We start from the raw sequence: 17,806 nt of genomic DNA, 5'->3' as shown, positions 1-17,806 counted from the left end.
GTATTCCATGGTGATATGTACCACACTTTCTTTATCCAACTTTTCATTGATGGGCATTTAGGTTGATTCCATTTCTTTGCTATTGTGAATAGTGCTGCAATAGGCATTTGCAAGCATGTGTCTTCATGATAGAATCATTTATCTTCCTCTGGGTGTATACCCAGTAATGGGATTGCTGGATCAAATGGTGGTTCTGCTTTTAGCTCTCTGAAGAATTTCCATGCTGTTTGTATAAGCGTTCCGTTTTCTCTACAACCTCACCAGCATCTATTATTTTTTGACTTTTTAATAACAGCCATTCTGACTGGTGTGAGATGGTATCTCATTATGGTTTTAATTTGCATTTCTCTAATGATCAGTGATAGAGCTTTTTTCATATGCTTGTTGGCCGCATGTATGTCTTCTGAGAATTGTCTGTTCTTGTGCTTTGTACATTTTTTTCCCCTTTGTATACTTTTTAATGGGGTTTTTTTCTCTTGTAAATCTGTTTAAGTTCATCATAGAAGCTGGATATTAGACCTTTGTCAGATGCATAGTTTACAGATATTTTCCCCTATTCTGTAGGTTGTCTGCTTTTTCTGTTGATAGTTTCTTTTGCTATGGAGAAGCTCTTAAGTTTCATTATAATCCACTTGTCAATTTTTGCTTTTGTTGTGATTGCTTTTGGTGTTTTTGCGATGAATCTTTGCCTGTTCCTATGTCCAGGATGGTATTGCCTAGGCTGTCTTCCAGGGTTTTTATAGTTTTGGATTTCTTACGTTTTTAATCTATCTTGAGTTGATTTTTGTATATGGTGTAAAGAAGGGGTCCAGCTTCAATCTTCTGCATATGGTTAGCCAGTTGTCCCAGCTATCTATCATTTATAGACCAGGGAGTCTTTTCCCCATTGCTTGTTCTTGGTCAACTTTGTGAAAGATCAGATGGCTGTAGGTGTGCAGCTTTATTTCTGGGCTCTCAATTCTGTTCCATTGGTCTATGTGTATATTTTTGTACCAGTACCATACTGTTTTGGTTACTGTAGTCTTCTAGTATAGTTTGAAGTCAGGTAACATGATGCCCGCAGTTTTGTCCTTTTTGCTCAGGATTGCCTTGGCTATTCAGGCTCTTTTTTGGTTCCATATTAATTTTAAAATAGCTTTTTCTAAGTCTGTGGAGAATGTCAGTGGTAGTTTGATAAGAATAGTATTGAATCTAAGTTGCTTTGGGCAGTATAGCCATTTTAATGACATTAATTCTTCCTATCCATCAGCAGGGGATGTTTTTCCATTTGTTCGTCTTCTCCAATTTCTTTGAGCAGTGTTTTGTAATTCTTATGGTAGAGATCTTTTATCTCCCTGGTTAGCTGTATTCCTAGGTATTTTATTCTTTTTGTGGCAATTGTGAATGGGATTGCCTTTCTGATTTAGCTCTTGGTTTGACTGTTATTGGTGTATAGGAATGCTAGGGATATTTGTACATTGATTTTGTATACTGCAACTTTACTGAAGTTTTTTTATCAGCTGAAGGAGCTTTTGGGCCAAGACGATGGAGTTTTCTAGATATGGAATCACATAATCTGCAAACAGAGATAGTTCGACTTACTCTCTTCCTATTTGGATGCCCTTTACTTTTTTCTCTTGCCTGATTGCTCTGGCTAGGACTTCCAATACTATGTTGAATAGAAGTGGTGAGAGAGGGCAACTTTGTGCCAGTTTTCAAGAAGAATGCTTCCAACTTTTGCCCATTCAGTATAATGTTGGCTGTGGGTTTGCCCTAGATGGCTATTATTTTGAGGTATGTTCCTTCAATACCTAGTTTATTGAGAGATTTTGAAGGGAGTTGTAATAAAGACTTGTGGGAAAAATGCATTCCAAGATGGGAATTTCAGAAGGGAAATTAAGATTATAAAAGCAACCAATGAAAATTTCCAAAATGAAAAAGTATAAAACCAAAATGAAAACTTATTCTAAGAGTGAAATAGCAGAGAGAACACAGGAGAGGAATCAGTGCACTTAAATATAGATCAATAAAAAGTATCCAAATTGAAATTCTGTGGGAAAAAATAGTAGAAAAATAGGCCAAGCATCTGAGAACTGTCAGAGAATATCAAGCCATCTAACTAACATAAGGATAACTGATAAATATGTAGAAGATGACAGAGGATTTACAAAGAATATGGAACAAAAACTCATTTCACGATTCTGAAACTCCCCATCACATCTAGGACATATAAAAAAATTGTGAATGGAGGATTGAAACAGAGGAAGATGGAAGAAAGAGTTATTTGGGATACTGTGTTTTTGGGAGAGGACGATACTGTGGGGCCCACATTGTCTCCCAGTCTGTGAGAGGTGGATACAAGAGAGTGTTGCATCCTAACTCTACGCCTCATGGAAAAGGCTTCAACAAAACCACACAGAGAATTTTTTTAAAGAGGTAATTTGGTGGGCTGTATTCCTGCTACCCGCAGCCAAAGGCAGGGTGTAAGGGATGCCCGCCCCTACCTCAAGAGAAATGGGCTTTGTAATTTGGAATACAGAATGAGCTGTTCCTAACAACTGGCTGGAAATTCCAAAGGACCAACAATGGGGGGGCTGAGCTGCTTTGCTGGGGGTGAAGAGGCTGGCTGGGCATCCTGTATTTCCAGGGTGAATAACAGTAGGGTGCTCCTGGAAGAGGGGCAAAGAGTTTTTCATCATAATTGCTATAGCAACATTAAATAGTTGTTATTAGCTCAGAATATTCCATGAAGAGTTGCCTTATTTTAAAGCAGGTGAACTCTGTGCCTGTCCAATTTGGAGTGTGGGTGTATATCATTTAGAAGAATTGGCTGTCATTTCTAGTGGACTCCCTTGGGTTGTGTCAGACAAACTGAGCTGTCTATAAGTGGTTCTTAGGAAAGCCACCAGACAAAATCAGCTTAGGCATCAAAGGAGAGTAATAATCATCTTTTAGATTCATTTTTTCAGCAAATATATATTGGGGCCCTGCTATCTCTGATGTAAAATGCTGAATATTTTGGGGGCACAGGGGCATCGATATTGTTCTCAATGAGCAAAATAATACATGATCAAATGTGATTAGTATCACAAAGTAAATATCATGTTCTCCAGATATTTAGGAAAACAAAAGACTATTCAGAGACTATTTTAGAAGTGTGGTAATTGCTTGGGGGATAGGATGGGGAACGTGGAGGAAAATCAGGAAAACTCTTAATAGAAGAGTTGATATTTGTTCTAAATTAGAAGAATGATAGATGTGTAAGAATGCAGTGGATTGGGGAAAGGTATTGCTAGCAAAGGGCAGAGGGAGGCAATCAAGTGTCTTGGAGATAGAGTGAACTGTGGTATCAAATTTCAAATCCCTACACCACTACTTTATGCTGTATAACCTGGACAAAATATCTTACTCCTCTAATCTCAACTTATCATTGGTAACATGGGACTAATAGCTCCAATTCTCAAGCTTGGCACATAAGCACCTAGTAATACTAGTTGTGATTGCTGTTAGTCCTGAATAAAGTCATAGATGTTGGGATATGCAGGGGTATATAGAAGGGATCATAAATAATGACAACTAGCAGAGGAACAAAGGAAATGAACAAACCAGTTGTATCCAGACCATGGAGCATGCTAAAGGCATGGCAAAAATAAAGAATCTGAAGTCTTACTCCTTAGGCAATGGAGGCATTTGGAGAGTTTTCAGCAGGATCAGAGCTGTGCTTCAAAAGAACTAATCAGAACTGTGCTTCAAAAGAACTAATCTGTAACTTTTTAAATTTTGTGCAGAAGAGTTTAGCTGCTTTCTGTCTAAAACCAGAATCCAAACTCATATTCTTACAAGGCCAAGGCAGATAACAAAAACCAGTACGGTAACACTCCAACCAAAAGAGAGTAACTCCTACTTAGCACCCAAGTTTCCATGTGAGAACACCAGGATATGCATCAGATTGTTCTGATTTTTCAAGAAAAATGTGGAGCCTTAGATGACAGCTCCTAATTTTTATGTACTGCGTACTTGTTTGTAAATATCATTAATGAATCAAAGATATGGATGGGGGTGATCAGGCTGGCAGCCACCTCTCTGAGACTGCTGGCCTGGCACCTCCACATATCTGAAAAAGATCTTTGATTTACCTTTGCACAGTCAAGTTACAGGAGAGGGCTTTCTTTGTTGTTTTAGTAGTTGGTGTTTCCTCAGAACAAGGAAGAAATCTGCCCTCAAAGGTGAATTCAAGTCTACACCTCCAGAGATACAGAAAAATTGCTGACACCTTCAGAATGGAAGTCCCCCCCAGCGCCCCCCCACCGCCCACTTCTAGCCATCATTTGAAAATAACATTGGGCTTTAGGCTTAATCAGAAAATTCCATTGTAAATGTCAACATTTCTTTCTCTGATAGTTTTATGGCCTGGAATAGCCAGATGTCAGGCCATGATATGGAGTTTTTGGCCAGAATATGGATTTGTTTATTATTATTATTTGACTCCATAGGATTATTTTTTGGAAGTTTTTGAAAAAGGGTAATCCTAGAATGACTTCAAAATTCATCAGGACTTCAGAACATCATCATCTGTTATCACAGTTTTGTCTCCCTTACCCCCAAGATGTATAGAACAGAGGTAGCATCACTGATGCCAAGCCCTTTATACGCACTAATGACAATCCCCACAGTTACCCTGAAGAAAGCATTATTTTAAGTCCCATTTTAAAGATGAACAAACAGTGGCCCAAACAAATTAACTAGTTAAGTGTTCAAATGGGATTCCAGAATTAAAACCCTTTCTACTACCCCATGATATGTCACTTATAGAAGACACACATGTAACAGGGCATTAAAGTGGAAATGTCCCTGAAGCCAGAGAATTTAAGAGTGATTACATTCCAAAATGAGGTGTACCAAGGTACAAGTTTTTTTAAAAGGTATGATAGATTATATTATTGTTCACAAATATTTACTGGTTCATCCTGGGATGAGAGGGAAATATACTCAGCCTCATTGACATTAGATTGTCCATGTAGTTTGCTCTGGTCAACAAAATGTAGGCAGAAGAATCCAGACAGCAGCCTTAAAAATCAGTAAGTGCTTTGCCATACTCATTTTTACCCTATGTCACAATAACTAACGTTTCAGAGAGAGACTGCACTGTCAGCCCGAGTTTTGGGGTAGAGACATTGAGGAGCAAAACACGGCTGACCCTTAAAAATACGTAGTGTGAGAAATAAGGCTTTTTGTCATAAGCCAGTGAAAAATGGGGATCATTTGTTATTGCAGCACAAACTACCCTACCCTGACTGATATGGAAGATAATAAAAAACCTGTCAAACAATTCAAGCTTTTCGTCTACGTCAAGGGTACAAATAGTCAAAATTGAAGATTAAAACAGCATTTGTGGAGAGGATTTTTACAAAGGACAGTTGGTGTGCTATGAGTTTTTCCTTCATGAAGAAAGGGTACCTGCCCTTTATCTTAAACCTCCTGAGAAGGGCTTCAACAGAACCACTCAGCTGACTAATGTGTTACTCACACTGAAGAATCTAAAAATCAAGAGATGGGTTATCCAACTGCCCTAATGGTGGGAGCACAGGAAGGGTGGCAACTATGTGGATATCATCCTGCAACTCCCAAAGACACTAAGGTAAAGCATGCAAAATGTGTCAGGATCAGAGATGGCTAGTATAAAGATAACTAATATCTCACAAAGTGAATGTTTCTTCACAGCAAGAAGCTGAGGGTAAAATACTGTTCCATGGGCTGAAGAGGCAGTTGTAAGGAATGAGCTAGAATAAAGGTCATCTCCTGTACCAGGGAGACTACCAGTGAGGAAACCCTAGAAATATAGATTCCTGAAGAACCTACAAAGTACCTCTTAAGCAAAAGAATCCTCTTTTAAAACTTACCAGAACCAAATAATGACATCAGTTCACAACCGTCTTGACTAAGTGAAAACTTTCCTGTTCTCATCTCTCTCCACACTTCCTAGTCCCATCCACTAATCCTGGAGAGATTAGAAGTGTTGTTTAGCATGATGGGGGAGGGAAGAAGCAGAACCGGAAAGCAGGATAAGGGAAAAGAGGCTGTCTCCTTCTCCCACAAGAAGTGGGTGTCCTGCTGCAAGGTCTCCCAAAGACAGAGGGAAAGTTTTACCTTTAAATCAAGTTAGAAATTTGGATTACATGGAGCTAGGAATTTTCATATCTGGCTAAAACTACTGGTAATACCTAAAGTATCTAGAAAATTTGTGGGGTTGCCTGAGTTTGTATCCACAGAAGGAAAAGAAATAAACCAAGAGAAGTGAGTTAAATGGACTTTGGGAGATAACAAAGCTGCTTGATCACATCCCACAAGCAACACTTGTTCAAGACATGGGTTGGGTCAACTATATTGTGATAACTGGATGTTATAAATGAAATCCTACAAATTCAAGATGGGGACAGATCCATATTTTGAAACAAAGGCTATATGTTCCCAATTCTACATGGAAGAGAGAAATAGAAGTCTTAATCTTGCTGGGAATCACACTTTCATTTCCTCAGAAGCACAAAGATGTGAGCAATAGTGAAAATAGAAAGAATTAACCAAGGGAAAATGAAACTCTGATCTGAATTTGCTATGTAGATATGTGAACAGAAGTCATTATAGACTTCATCTTACTTCTTTTGAGGAATATATTAGTCCATTTTCACACTGCTATAAAGAAATACTAGAGACTGTATAATCTATAAGCAAAGAAGGTTTCATTGACTCACAGTTCCACATGGCTGGGGAGGCATCAAGAAACTTACAATCAGGGCAGAAGGCAAAGGGGAAGCAGTCACCTTCTTCATTAGGTGGCAGGAGGGAAGAAGTGCAGGCAGGAGAAATGTCAGATGCTTATAAAACCATCAGATCTCATGAGAACTCACTATCAAAAGAATAGCATGGGGTAAACCACCCCCATGATCCAATCACTTCCCTCCCTCAATACATGAGGACAATTCCAGATGAGATTTGGGTGGAGACAGAGAGCTAAACCATATCAAGGAAATTTAGAACTAAAATTCTATCATGTCTCAAGATTCTTAAGGTCACATATCATATTAAATGCAGACACACAGAGACACATAGACACACACAATCTCAGCTTCATGTATGTGGAAGACATCTTGTTGGAGACAGACTGTCTAGGATTCAGGCTCAGGCCCCACCCCCAACTTGAGGGATCTAGGAACCCACCAACAGTTAGCTGCTTCATTCTGACTATTTATCTTAAGAATTTGACCTTCAACCATCTATGATGAATGCAGCTCAGGCTGAAAGGCAGGACCCAGCTGAGGCATTTATTCCCAGAGAGAAACTCTAATGTTGCAGCCCAGCGGTCTTGGAAAGCAGGCCTTGGGCTATCTCAGTAACCATACAACTTAGAAGGGAGGACAGGATATGTGATGGCTGATCCCCTGGGAGACACGCACAGACCACACATGTTCCATCAGCCCCTTCTGTGTAAACCTGTTTAGCTTTCCCTCCATAATACCCCTGGTAATCACTTTTTTCCACCTAGGATGGTGAGAAGGAATTATAATTGAAAAATGAGGTTGTAATATGCTCTGAGGTCACTAAAAGTACATTTGCTACAGGTCAGCTCCAGCCACAACACAAGGGGCCATGAGTACCACAGATGGTGCTACAACTACTTGGTTTCAAGCCTGAAAAAATATCATCTGATTCTGTTGCTCTGCTTTTGGAATTGCAGGAAGGGTCACTCAGTGAATGCCTGGAATCTTTAAACCAACTGAAGTAAAATCACATCTTGATCCATTAGTGTCCTGGGAATTAGAAATGCTTTATCTCCCATGTGTCAGACAATGAGGAACCAGACACATGGAGAATGAAAGACTTCCATCCCTGACCGTCCACTTAACTATTAGTCAACACTCATTTATTCAGCATATACTAGTGCCAGTCAGTGTGATGAATGCAAAGATAAAGACAACATACCCCCAATGAGCTCATAGTCTAGTAGAAAAAAATAAAACAAATCCCAAAATATTACCGTGCAAGGGAGAACATGTTCTACATCTTTAGAGAAGGATAGATTGTGAGGTTTTCAAAGATAAATGGATTGTTGATCCACAGATATAAAAGAAAGTATTCCAGGCAGAGGGAACAATTCTGGTGGAGATGGAAAAGCACAGGATTTGTGCAGAGGACAGTCTGTAGCCCCGTGTGTGGAGCTAGGGTTGCAAGGGAAAGATCGAGTTCCCCTAAAAGCAGACCAGAGACAAGAATTTAGGCTCATGTAGCTTATTTTGGAGTTATTCCAGGAAACTAGTAGAGGAAGTAGCGAAATCACCCAGAGAAAGAAGGTAAAGTCAATGAAGGGTGTGTTAATGGGTGGGTTACCACTGTGGGTAAGAGGAACACACTCCCACTGGAGACCTACTGAAAGACTGCATGAAACACAATTCAGAATTGCCCTCCCAAGGGACAAGGAAGCTGGGGTTGTTACCCACCAACTCCCATCTGTCTTTGGTTGAGGGTTGCTGCTTCCTGGGGCGTAATTCCAATGCACTTTCAGCTGAGCCTGCACCTTCAGCTAGAGGAAGCCATCAAGCAAAGAGGCACAGGCACTTGAGGCAGGAAGTCCTTTAGGTGTACAAACAACTGTCTACTGAAGCTGCAGGTGACTCTCAGAGACAAGCCATAAACAGCATCTGCTACAGGGGGAAAAACTAAAATACCAGATTATGAGATGATATCAAAGACCTTGCATTTCCTTCATTTGAATTCAAATCAGTAGATATTTGAGTCCTAGGCACCCCGAAAGTAAAAATGTGAATTAAATATGTTTTTTCCTTCAAGAGGCATCTAGTCCTTGAGTAAAGAGCCTGGACTTGATTGTCTAGTGAGTGACCACTAAAGATTTACGAGGAGGTGAGGAGGCTGATCAGACCTAGTCTCATAGTGGTGAGTGCCCCAAACTGGCAGAAACAGATATTTGAGATTGGAAGGTATCAAGAAACTCAACTGAGTTATTGAATTTTGGTAAAGGTCAGAGCTAGAGTGGGTGACAACGGAATGGAAAGACATGGGATGTGAGTGTGTGTGTGTGTGTGTGTGTGTGTGTGTGTGTGCGCACGTGACATGGAGACTTAAGGAAAACTGACAGAATAAGTGAAACTGGAAAAATGTGACTGATGATTGGCTATAAATGATGAAAGATGAAGGAGGATGGAGAAAATTCAGATTTTTAGTCTTGGAGAAATGCTGGTAGCATAAACAAAAAAGAAATTAGAAGAAGGTAATATATGGGGAAAAAGTAAAAGTTTTTCCTATTTGAACATGAACCCACAGTACAACTCTCTCCCTTTTCTCTCTCAGCATTCGAGGCACTTCCCCTAGGTCTGGGCTGTGTGCTGCTAGCAGTTTACAAACCATTATAACCACTTCCAGGTCTTTCCAGGTACTCTGGGCCCAGAGAAACAAAGCTGAGGGTTTAAACCAATCTATTATTATCAGCTCACAATAAACTCCAGTCTGTTTTGGTTTTGTTTTGTTTTTACCAGGGTGGGCTTTCAAGCACAAGTCTGTTACCACCAGTGAGGCCAATCTGGTCTGGGCAGAACATAAGCCTTCTTCCCAAGCAGAGGTTAATGCGAAAGCAAGAAAGAACACCTGGCTTTAATGACCCTGGAAGCTGGGAGCATTCCTTCCAAAATGGTACCACAGGCTGCTCCCACATGTGCATCTGTCAATATAAAAATATCCTCAATCCTCGTCAGAACATTTATAGCATTCCTTGCTTCTATTTGAACCGCAAATGCAGCTGAAAAAATTGCGTGGTTTCTCCCCCACCTCTCCTATCTCTAGTTTCATGTTTTTTAATTATTTGTTAATGAGAAGTAAAAGGAGAGGTGGAGAACTACCCACTCAAGGCATGTTTCAGAAACTCCACTCAGTCACCAACGGTTTTAAGGGGTATGGATTCATAGCTATTGTGCTTTTCAACTTTTTTCTCCAGCAGGGAGATGTATCCAGGAGATTACACCCCAGCAGTAGGATCTCCTTGAAAGCCAAAAGCACAGTGCAGAGCACTGGAACACCTAGGATTCCCACCATGGGGGAGCCTAATACTTAGGCCCTAAGGCCACAAGAACATAAACCGTTGATTGCTTAGAAATTGGGAGTGAAGAGGCTATACGGGTGAATGAGTGAATCTCCAACCACCAGACAGTGGGTGAAGGGAGTTAGAGTTAGCCTGAGGGAATACCTATGAGTTGAAAGGACTCCCTCCAGGTGCCAAAGGGATATTGAATCTTACTTTGGGCTCCCTATCCTAGAGCCAACAGACTGAAGTCAGCATCCATCTGTACTTCCTCCACAGCCAGCTCACATTCCTGTTGGTAGACCTGTGATCAGAGCTAAGAGTGCCACCTATAGACACTTTAGTGCTAAATATTTACCAGAAACATCTAAAGAAAGCCATTAGCAATCAATTGTACAAGATCCTAGGAGATTTTCAAATGTCATTGGAAAAGAAGGGGTGTGTGTGTGTGTGTGTGTGTGTTGGGAAAGGGGATGGGTGATAGAGCAACAAAAATTTAAAATGATGAATATTCTGGACACAAGGGTAAATGGGAGGCTTCTGGAGGCATAAACAGACATAACGAATTCAAAAGGGAGCTCTGGGAGTGAGGACACATTCATCCCTAACCTCCTCTTTCTGTCTCTATCACACACTCACATGCACACACACACACACACACACACACTGAACATAAGCTGCTAGCCAGACTCCCTTTCCCCATTTTCTGCCAACGTTTCAGATACTTCCTTGAAGTCTATTCTCAGAGCTCCTGACAATTTGTGGTGTGTAGTGACAGAACTGTTACTTTCACATTTCTTGCTGTTTTATTGAGACTACCTGTGGCGGAGAAAAGTGACATGGTGGCTGGTCCCCTCCCTGGCTCACTGCTGGCCAGCATTGCCCTTCCTACTTCCAGCCTGCCCTGAATATTCCCATCTCTGCACGGTAGTAACTACTGAGTTTCTCAAGATTTGGAGGATATGAAATTTACTCGTCCTAGAAGAGAACTGGACACTGTAAACCACAAAAAGTGGAGGCAAGTCTCAATCAATTTTGAGGTTTATTTTGCCAAGATTAAAGACACTCCTGGTGGGGGGGTGGAATAAATCACAAGAGCATGTGTGATCTGTGCCTGTGCGCCTTTTCCAAAGAGGGTTTTGAGGACTTCTGAATTTAAAGAGGAGAGAGGGAAGTAGGGGAGGAGGGAAAAAAAAGGGAGGGTAGGCTTTGAGGCAACTGGTTGTATTCTTATAAGGCTTTGATTAGCACTCACTGAATTCACATTTTACATATGAAACAAAGGAGTAGGGGAACAGTCAATTATGCATTCGTCTTGTGCTCAGTAGATCTACATTTTACGTAAGATAAAGTAAACAGAGTAAAAGAAGTCAATTATGCATTTGCCTGGGGTGGGACGAAGGATGATTTCTAGTCTTGTTTTTGTCTAGTTATCTGTGAAGATAAGATATTAATTTACATTATCAGGGTTAGATTCAACAGAACTCTATTTTAGGGTGAGGTTATAGGGGGCATGTGTATTCTGAAAGATCTGGGGTCCAACAGGAATTTTTGCTTGTGAGCAATTTGTGAGGGAGGCCACCTGGGGAGATCTGTGGCCTTCTATGTTGCAGCTATCTAGAAACAAAAGGAAGGCAATTGTTTGTTTGTTAGTTACACATGACTCAGTTACCAAGCTTAAGCCTCCCTTTAGCATAGGGAATTTGGGATCCTGAGATTCTGTTTTTCTTTCGCAACACCAAACCTTAACACATTGGGGTTTTACTATGTGTTTTGTCTTCCAGGTATTTTAAACAGTCAACATTTAACCCAAAGGAATACATCTTTAATGGTAAAATTTTGAACTGTGATATGGTTTGGCCCTGTGTCCCTACCCAAATCCCATGTTGAGGTGTGATCATGAGTGTTGGAGGTGGGTCCTGGTGGAAGGTGATTGGATCATGGGGGGTGGTTTCTACTGGTTCAGCACCATCCCCCTAATGCTGTCTCGTGATACAGTTCTCAGGAGATCTGCTTGTTTAAAAGTACATAGCACCTCCTCCTTCTCTTTTCCTCCTGCTCCAGCCATGTAGGACATGCGTCCTTCCTCTTTGCCTTCTGCCATGATAGTAAGTTTCCTGAGGACTCCCAGCCGTGCCTCCTGTACAGCCTGGGAACTGTGAGTCAATTAAACCTCTTTTCTTTACAAATTACTCCGTCTTAGGTAGTTCTTTATAGCAATGCAAGAACTAATACAGACTGGATATAGAAGTTATTTCTATATCCACTGCATTTCCATATGCAATGGATCCTCCTCTGCATTCTCAAATTACATCAAATAAAATTTGCCTATACATGTTTACTTTTATCACAAATACTAAAATTAACACTTTGCCCTTTTGTATGGTATAATGGTAGACAGAACCCAGTATGAAGCTCAGCTTTACCCTCTTCCAGGCTATGGCAAATCATTGAACTGATTTGAGCCTCAGTTTCCAAGTCTGTAAAATGAGGGGGGAAAAAAAACTCCCACCAGAGTGAATTATAGATCTAAATGTTTTAATGTCCTTAAAATAAATGCAATGGCTTACACATAGTGGGTGCTCCATAAATGTTAGTTCTCTTCCCTTGATTCTTCTTTTTCCAGGTGCAATAAGCACAACGATCAGATATTTCTGAGCCAGCTTATTTACTTGCTATCACTCCATTGTAGGTTGTCTTTTCCAATGTACCCCCAGGTTATTTTCACCTACTAATAGAAAGTCATTACATTAACTAAATACTTTCTTATGCTTGTCAATGACATCTTACTTTAAATCCAAGCTCTCCCTACTTCACAGAGCTTCCAGTAAAACAGATGAGAGGAAATCATAGTCCTCTGATCACAGGGCCACCATTTCAGTGGGTACCAGCTATTCTTAATGAAAATAGTACCAAGACAATGCACAGAAGGAAAATCATTTACGAGAAACTCTAAAATGTACAAGAGGTATTAAGGGGAAAGTGAGTTATAATCATGCTGTTAGATTCTTTTTCCATTGTATTTCTCTTGAGAGTGGAGTTCATTTTCCTGGCTCCCAATACAATGACACCATATTAGACACATATTTTTAGAAAAGGTATATTATTGTTGACCTAGTATATGTGCTCTTAATCATCCAAGTAATGCCTGGGTGATGGGCCTAACACAACAGGGAGGCAATGGCTAGACAAAGAGCTATTCCCTGAAAAGTGCAAGAAAATAATCAAACAAGGAGATTATCCAAAGTCCCACCGCTGTGCACAATACTTATCTTCTTGAGTCAGGAAGAAGGGGACAGTCTTCAGTTTATTTCTTACTGAACTGATCCTTTGTTTCCCTCCCCCTACTCACTACAGAATCTAAATTAGAGTGATTTCCTCCCCCAGAAAAGTCAGGCCATCCATCCTGACATATGCAGATTTGAAGATGATGTGGGAGAGGAAAGAAAGGGCGAGGAAATTTATGTTCTACCCTCAGAAGCTGACTCACAGACCAAGCAGGTAGCATCAAGGTGAGGGTAAAGGAAACATCATTCTTACCATCTCCTAATTCAGAGCTGAGGCTCATTTTCACCGATCACACAAGTGTGACTGAAAACAAAGCATAACCCTCACTGCTTTCTGTAAAGACCTTTACCTTCAGCCTTTCAACATGGGCAGCTGTGGTCAGGAGATGAGGGCGGAACTGCTAAAGCTGATTCAAAGGAGAGAATTGATTAAAAAACAAAATCACTGCTTGAAGTAGTGATGTATTACCATCATAGCCATGAGCCTGAAATGTTGTGGCAACCAATACAAGGCACCACCAACTTACTTACTCTGAGTATCTCCAGATATGGTCAGTGGGACGCTGCCACGGGGAAGGAAATGTTTTATAAGTGGTCCAGGTAACCTGTGATTCACAGAAAGTTTGAGACTGAAATTAAACCACTTTGAGGTTAGCAAGGACCTTATAGGCACACAATTAGTCCCAAGCTATGTTCCTAACACTAATTTGCTGAGAACTGAGCATGTATTTCCCTATGGAAACAGGATTACTGTGATGGTTAGTACCGCATCCATCCTCATAATTCACACTGTCATGAGAAGCAGGAGCAGCAGCAGGACTCCATCATTCCCTAACTGGGTGCTATAATCTGAACGTTTGTGTCCCCCCAAAATGCATACGTTAAAACTGAATCACCAGCAATAGTATTAAGAGGTGGTGGCTATGGCAGGTGATTAGGCTGGGAGGGCAGGGCCCTCATGAATGGGATTTATGTCCTTATAAAAGAGGCTGGAGGTAGCTAGTTCACCCCTTCTGCCATGTGAGGACACATAGAAGGCACCAAATATGAAAAACAGGCCTTTACCTGACACTGAATCTGCTGGTGCCTTTATCTTTGGCTTCCCAGTCTCCAGAACTGTGAGCAATACATTTCTGTTGATTATAAATTACCCAGTCTAAAATATTTTGCTTAACAGCCCAAACAGACTAAGACACTGGGATATTCTGTAACATAGGCATAAGCCATAATGCACCAGATGCCACAGTCACAGGATACACACACTGTGTCTTCCTGGTGTCAGTTGTTCTTAATAAGTCATTTTAAACATAACTTGTATATGAGTGTATGGAATGGAAAGCTAAATTCACATGAATCTTTAAAATAAAACCCAGATGTGTACAGAAACTAAATGGCAGTTAACCCTGTGATCACTTCACATAAATTTGCATTGTTTGAGTTGCCTTTTTCCAACAACTGTGACTACATTTGAAGGGAAAATTTGTTTTTTAAATCAATAAAGCATAGATGCTCTAAGAAATCTGTCACTGGGTAAATTCAGTCTGTGTCCCCAGACACAGTTGATTCACTGACTCTCCTCCCACACAGAGGTCTTTCCATGGCAAACCTGGGAAATATTGAGATAAAAATATCTCTGGACTGGACCCAAGATTCAGAAGCACTGCGTTCAAGCCCCAGCTTCACCAAAATACCATGTGAGACTGAATTTACTATGTCTATTGATTGTTCATTCATCTAATAAACATTTATTAACCGTTTACTTTGTGCTAGATCCTGTGAGATAGGGATGTTTCTTATTTGTAAAATGAGGATAGTAATACTAGCATACAGAATTAAGGTCAAATAAGATACTAAACAAAATCATGTAATAACTATGGTTCTGTACAAATATAGGATACTTTCAGACTTTAGGCTTGTTACTGATTAAAAAGAATTTTCTGTGTTAACCTTTGAACCTAACCATTATTTATAGGATTGCTTCCATGCAGGACACACTATGTTAGAGCACCGGGAAACACATCTGCTTCTCCTAGTCTCTTCCTCTAGCCACTCTGCCTCATCTCCTATAGAACCTATGGTGTTGGCCAGCCAAGGATAAAATGAAGCCACATCACAAATAACTTTCCCTTTCCCATTTAAGACCCAATGGTCACTGATCAACTTTTAGAATGAAAAAGATAATATATCGGTTTAAAAGACCCTTCTGATTCTCTAGGGCCCCATGATAAATCCAATACTCTTAATGTATCACAAACGAAGTCTTTGATTATAATAGACATGAATGTGCCACTGACTGAAAGTCACTACATGAGGAACTCTGAAGAAGAAAGAAGCTTAAACAGATAGAAGCAAATATTTTCCACAAGTGTGCCATTGCCTTCTGGAGCTAAGGCAGTGCTGAGTTCTGCAGGGAGTTCTACTGGCTACTGAGGCCCATGTCCCAGGACAATGCAAAGTGTACAGTCTTCCTGAAGGAGCTCAGCCTTTGGGGCTGCCATGCCAAAGAAAAGCCATTCTGCAATAAGAATAAAAAGGGGATAAAGAGGCAAAAAGAAAGCAACCTCTAACCGAAGAAAGGAGTAGTTTTCATCTCAAAGAAAGCTCTTTCAGAAACTGGAGGCTAGAGCCGCACTGGAAGTTACTACTGTAAAGTATGGAAATGCTGCCAAGATATCTGGTTGAAACCTGCCATTCAAAAGGGCTGAATGCAGATAATATTCCTTCAGGCTAAACAAAGTCAGAGACTTTTGATTTTTTTTTCTTTTTGTTTTAAGCCTTAGAAGAGTTATAGGCTAATTGAAAAATAATTTTGTCAAAAGCAGCTAGAAGCAAAGGAATCAATGTCATGGTTTATAAGCTTATTCACAAGAGAATGAGGAATCTACTTCCTGACCACATCTGCACATGACCATAAAAATAAGCCGTTTTTTTAAGTGAACACACATGTACTAAGTGCCCTATGTTTGAAATGCTGGAAAGGTGCTCAGGGAACTGAATGGACGGATAACCTCGAGTTCTGTTTGCTTACTATCTATCTGGAAAACAAACACCTACACAGACTCCCTTATGCAAAGCCTACTGAAAGAGCTTTGCAGAAGGGACTCCATGTCAAAAGGTACCAAACCATGCTGTGAAAATACGGGGGAGACAGACATTAATTCTGCAAAAACATCTGAGAGAGCAAATTGAAGGAGAAATATTTAAAGATAATAACATGAAAGTATAATGTAAGTAGGCAGAATTTGCAGAGGTTAGTAATTTGGTAAATAAAGCAGGAATAATAGGTCAAAATGCCCAGCCACAAAGAACAAAGAAAGAGGTAAGAAAATACAATCAACAATATATGCTAATACCAATTTTTGCACCATCCTTCTTTTGTATCTTCCCAGTTTCCCTTAGGTTACCCAGCTAAGTTTGATGAAAGCAGTTCAGCAGATGCTATTGGTTACTTAAACATCCATTGTTTTTCTTCTCCTTTTGTTCAAGTGGCTACTCTGTATATGGCATTTGACTTTAAGACAGACTAACCCCACAAGGGTGAATCCTCACTGGACCATGCCGATCATGGTACCCTTAAACCTCCTCCTGACCGTGGTTGGTTTGGGAGTGAGCATGCAAAAAAATTTTGGCCAATGATGCTGGAAGACTTCGAGGAAAGATTTCCTTGATCTCAAAAGTGAACCCAAGGAAAACACCTGGGTTTTTGTTGTTGTTGTTTGTTTTCTTACTTCCTGTCTGGATGTGGTGCCTGGAACTGCTGGTACCACGTTAGGATGGTAGAATGGGAAAATGGAAGAAGGCTGATTCCTAATGACTACACCACTGAACTCACCAGCCCTGCAGCTCCTACTTCTCCACTTCAGGCATACGAGAAAATAAATGTCCTCACTGCTTTAAGCAGATGTTTCAGATTTCTATTAGTTGTGCTGGGGGAATGCTAACTGACTCTGGGAGGTACCATATCTTTGCTCTGCTCTGGCTAGGAAACAGGCACAGGCATGGACCCTAGGAGATGGTTCATTGCCATTGAGTGTTGCATGAAGAAAAATGTAGTAAAACTTCCTGTAAAACTCCTCACTGAAGCTCAAATTTGATTCTGATTAGAGGCCCCTCCACTCATCTCTGTGGGCTCCCTAACGTGGCTTGCCTATTGAGGGACCTGTCAGGCTCTCACATTAGATTCAGCTGGCCCTGAGATTAGACAAAGAGGAGCCACCATATGGGATAATTTTGAGAAAAAGAGGGGAGGGTGACAAGAGTTATTACAAAAGCTGATCAACAACACTGTAGTACCTGCACCAGCAATGCCTTCTCCCTTTATGTGGGAGGAATATCTTACACTTCTCTGGCACTTCCTATTTCCAAATATTTCCTTACCAACAATGTGCCACATATATTTTATCCTCAAGAAAACATTAAGGGGTAGTAAAACAGGTATTTCTGCTCTTATTTAACA

Source organism: Rhinopithecus roxellana, chromosome 16, assembly GCF_007565055.1.
Source record: "Rhinopithecus roxellana isolate Shanxi Qingling chromosome 16, ASM756505v1, whole genome shotgun sequence".
Lineage (NCBI taxonomy): Eukaryota > Metazoa > Chordata > Mammalia > Primates > Cercopithecidae > Rhinopithecus > Rhinopithecus roxellana.
The sequence above is the reverse complement of the archived record's forward strand: the minus strand, read 5'-3'. Positions refer to the sequence as shown.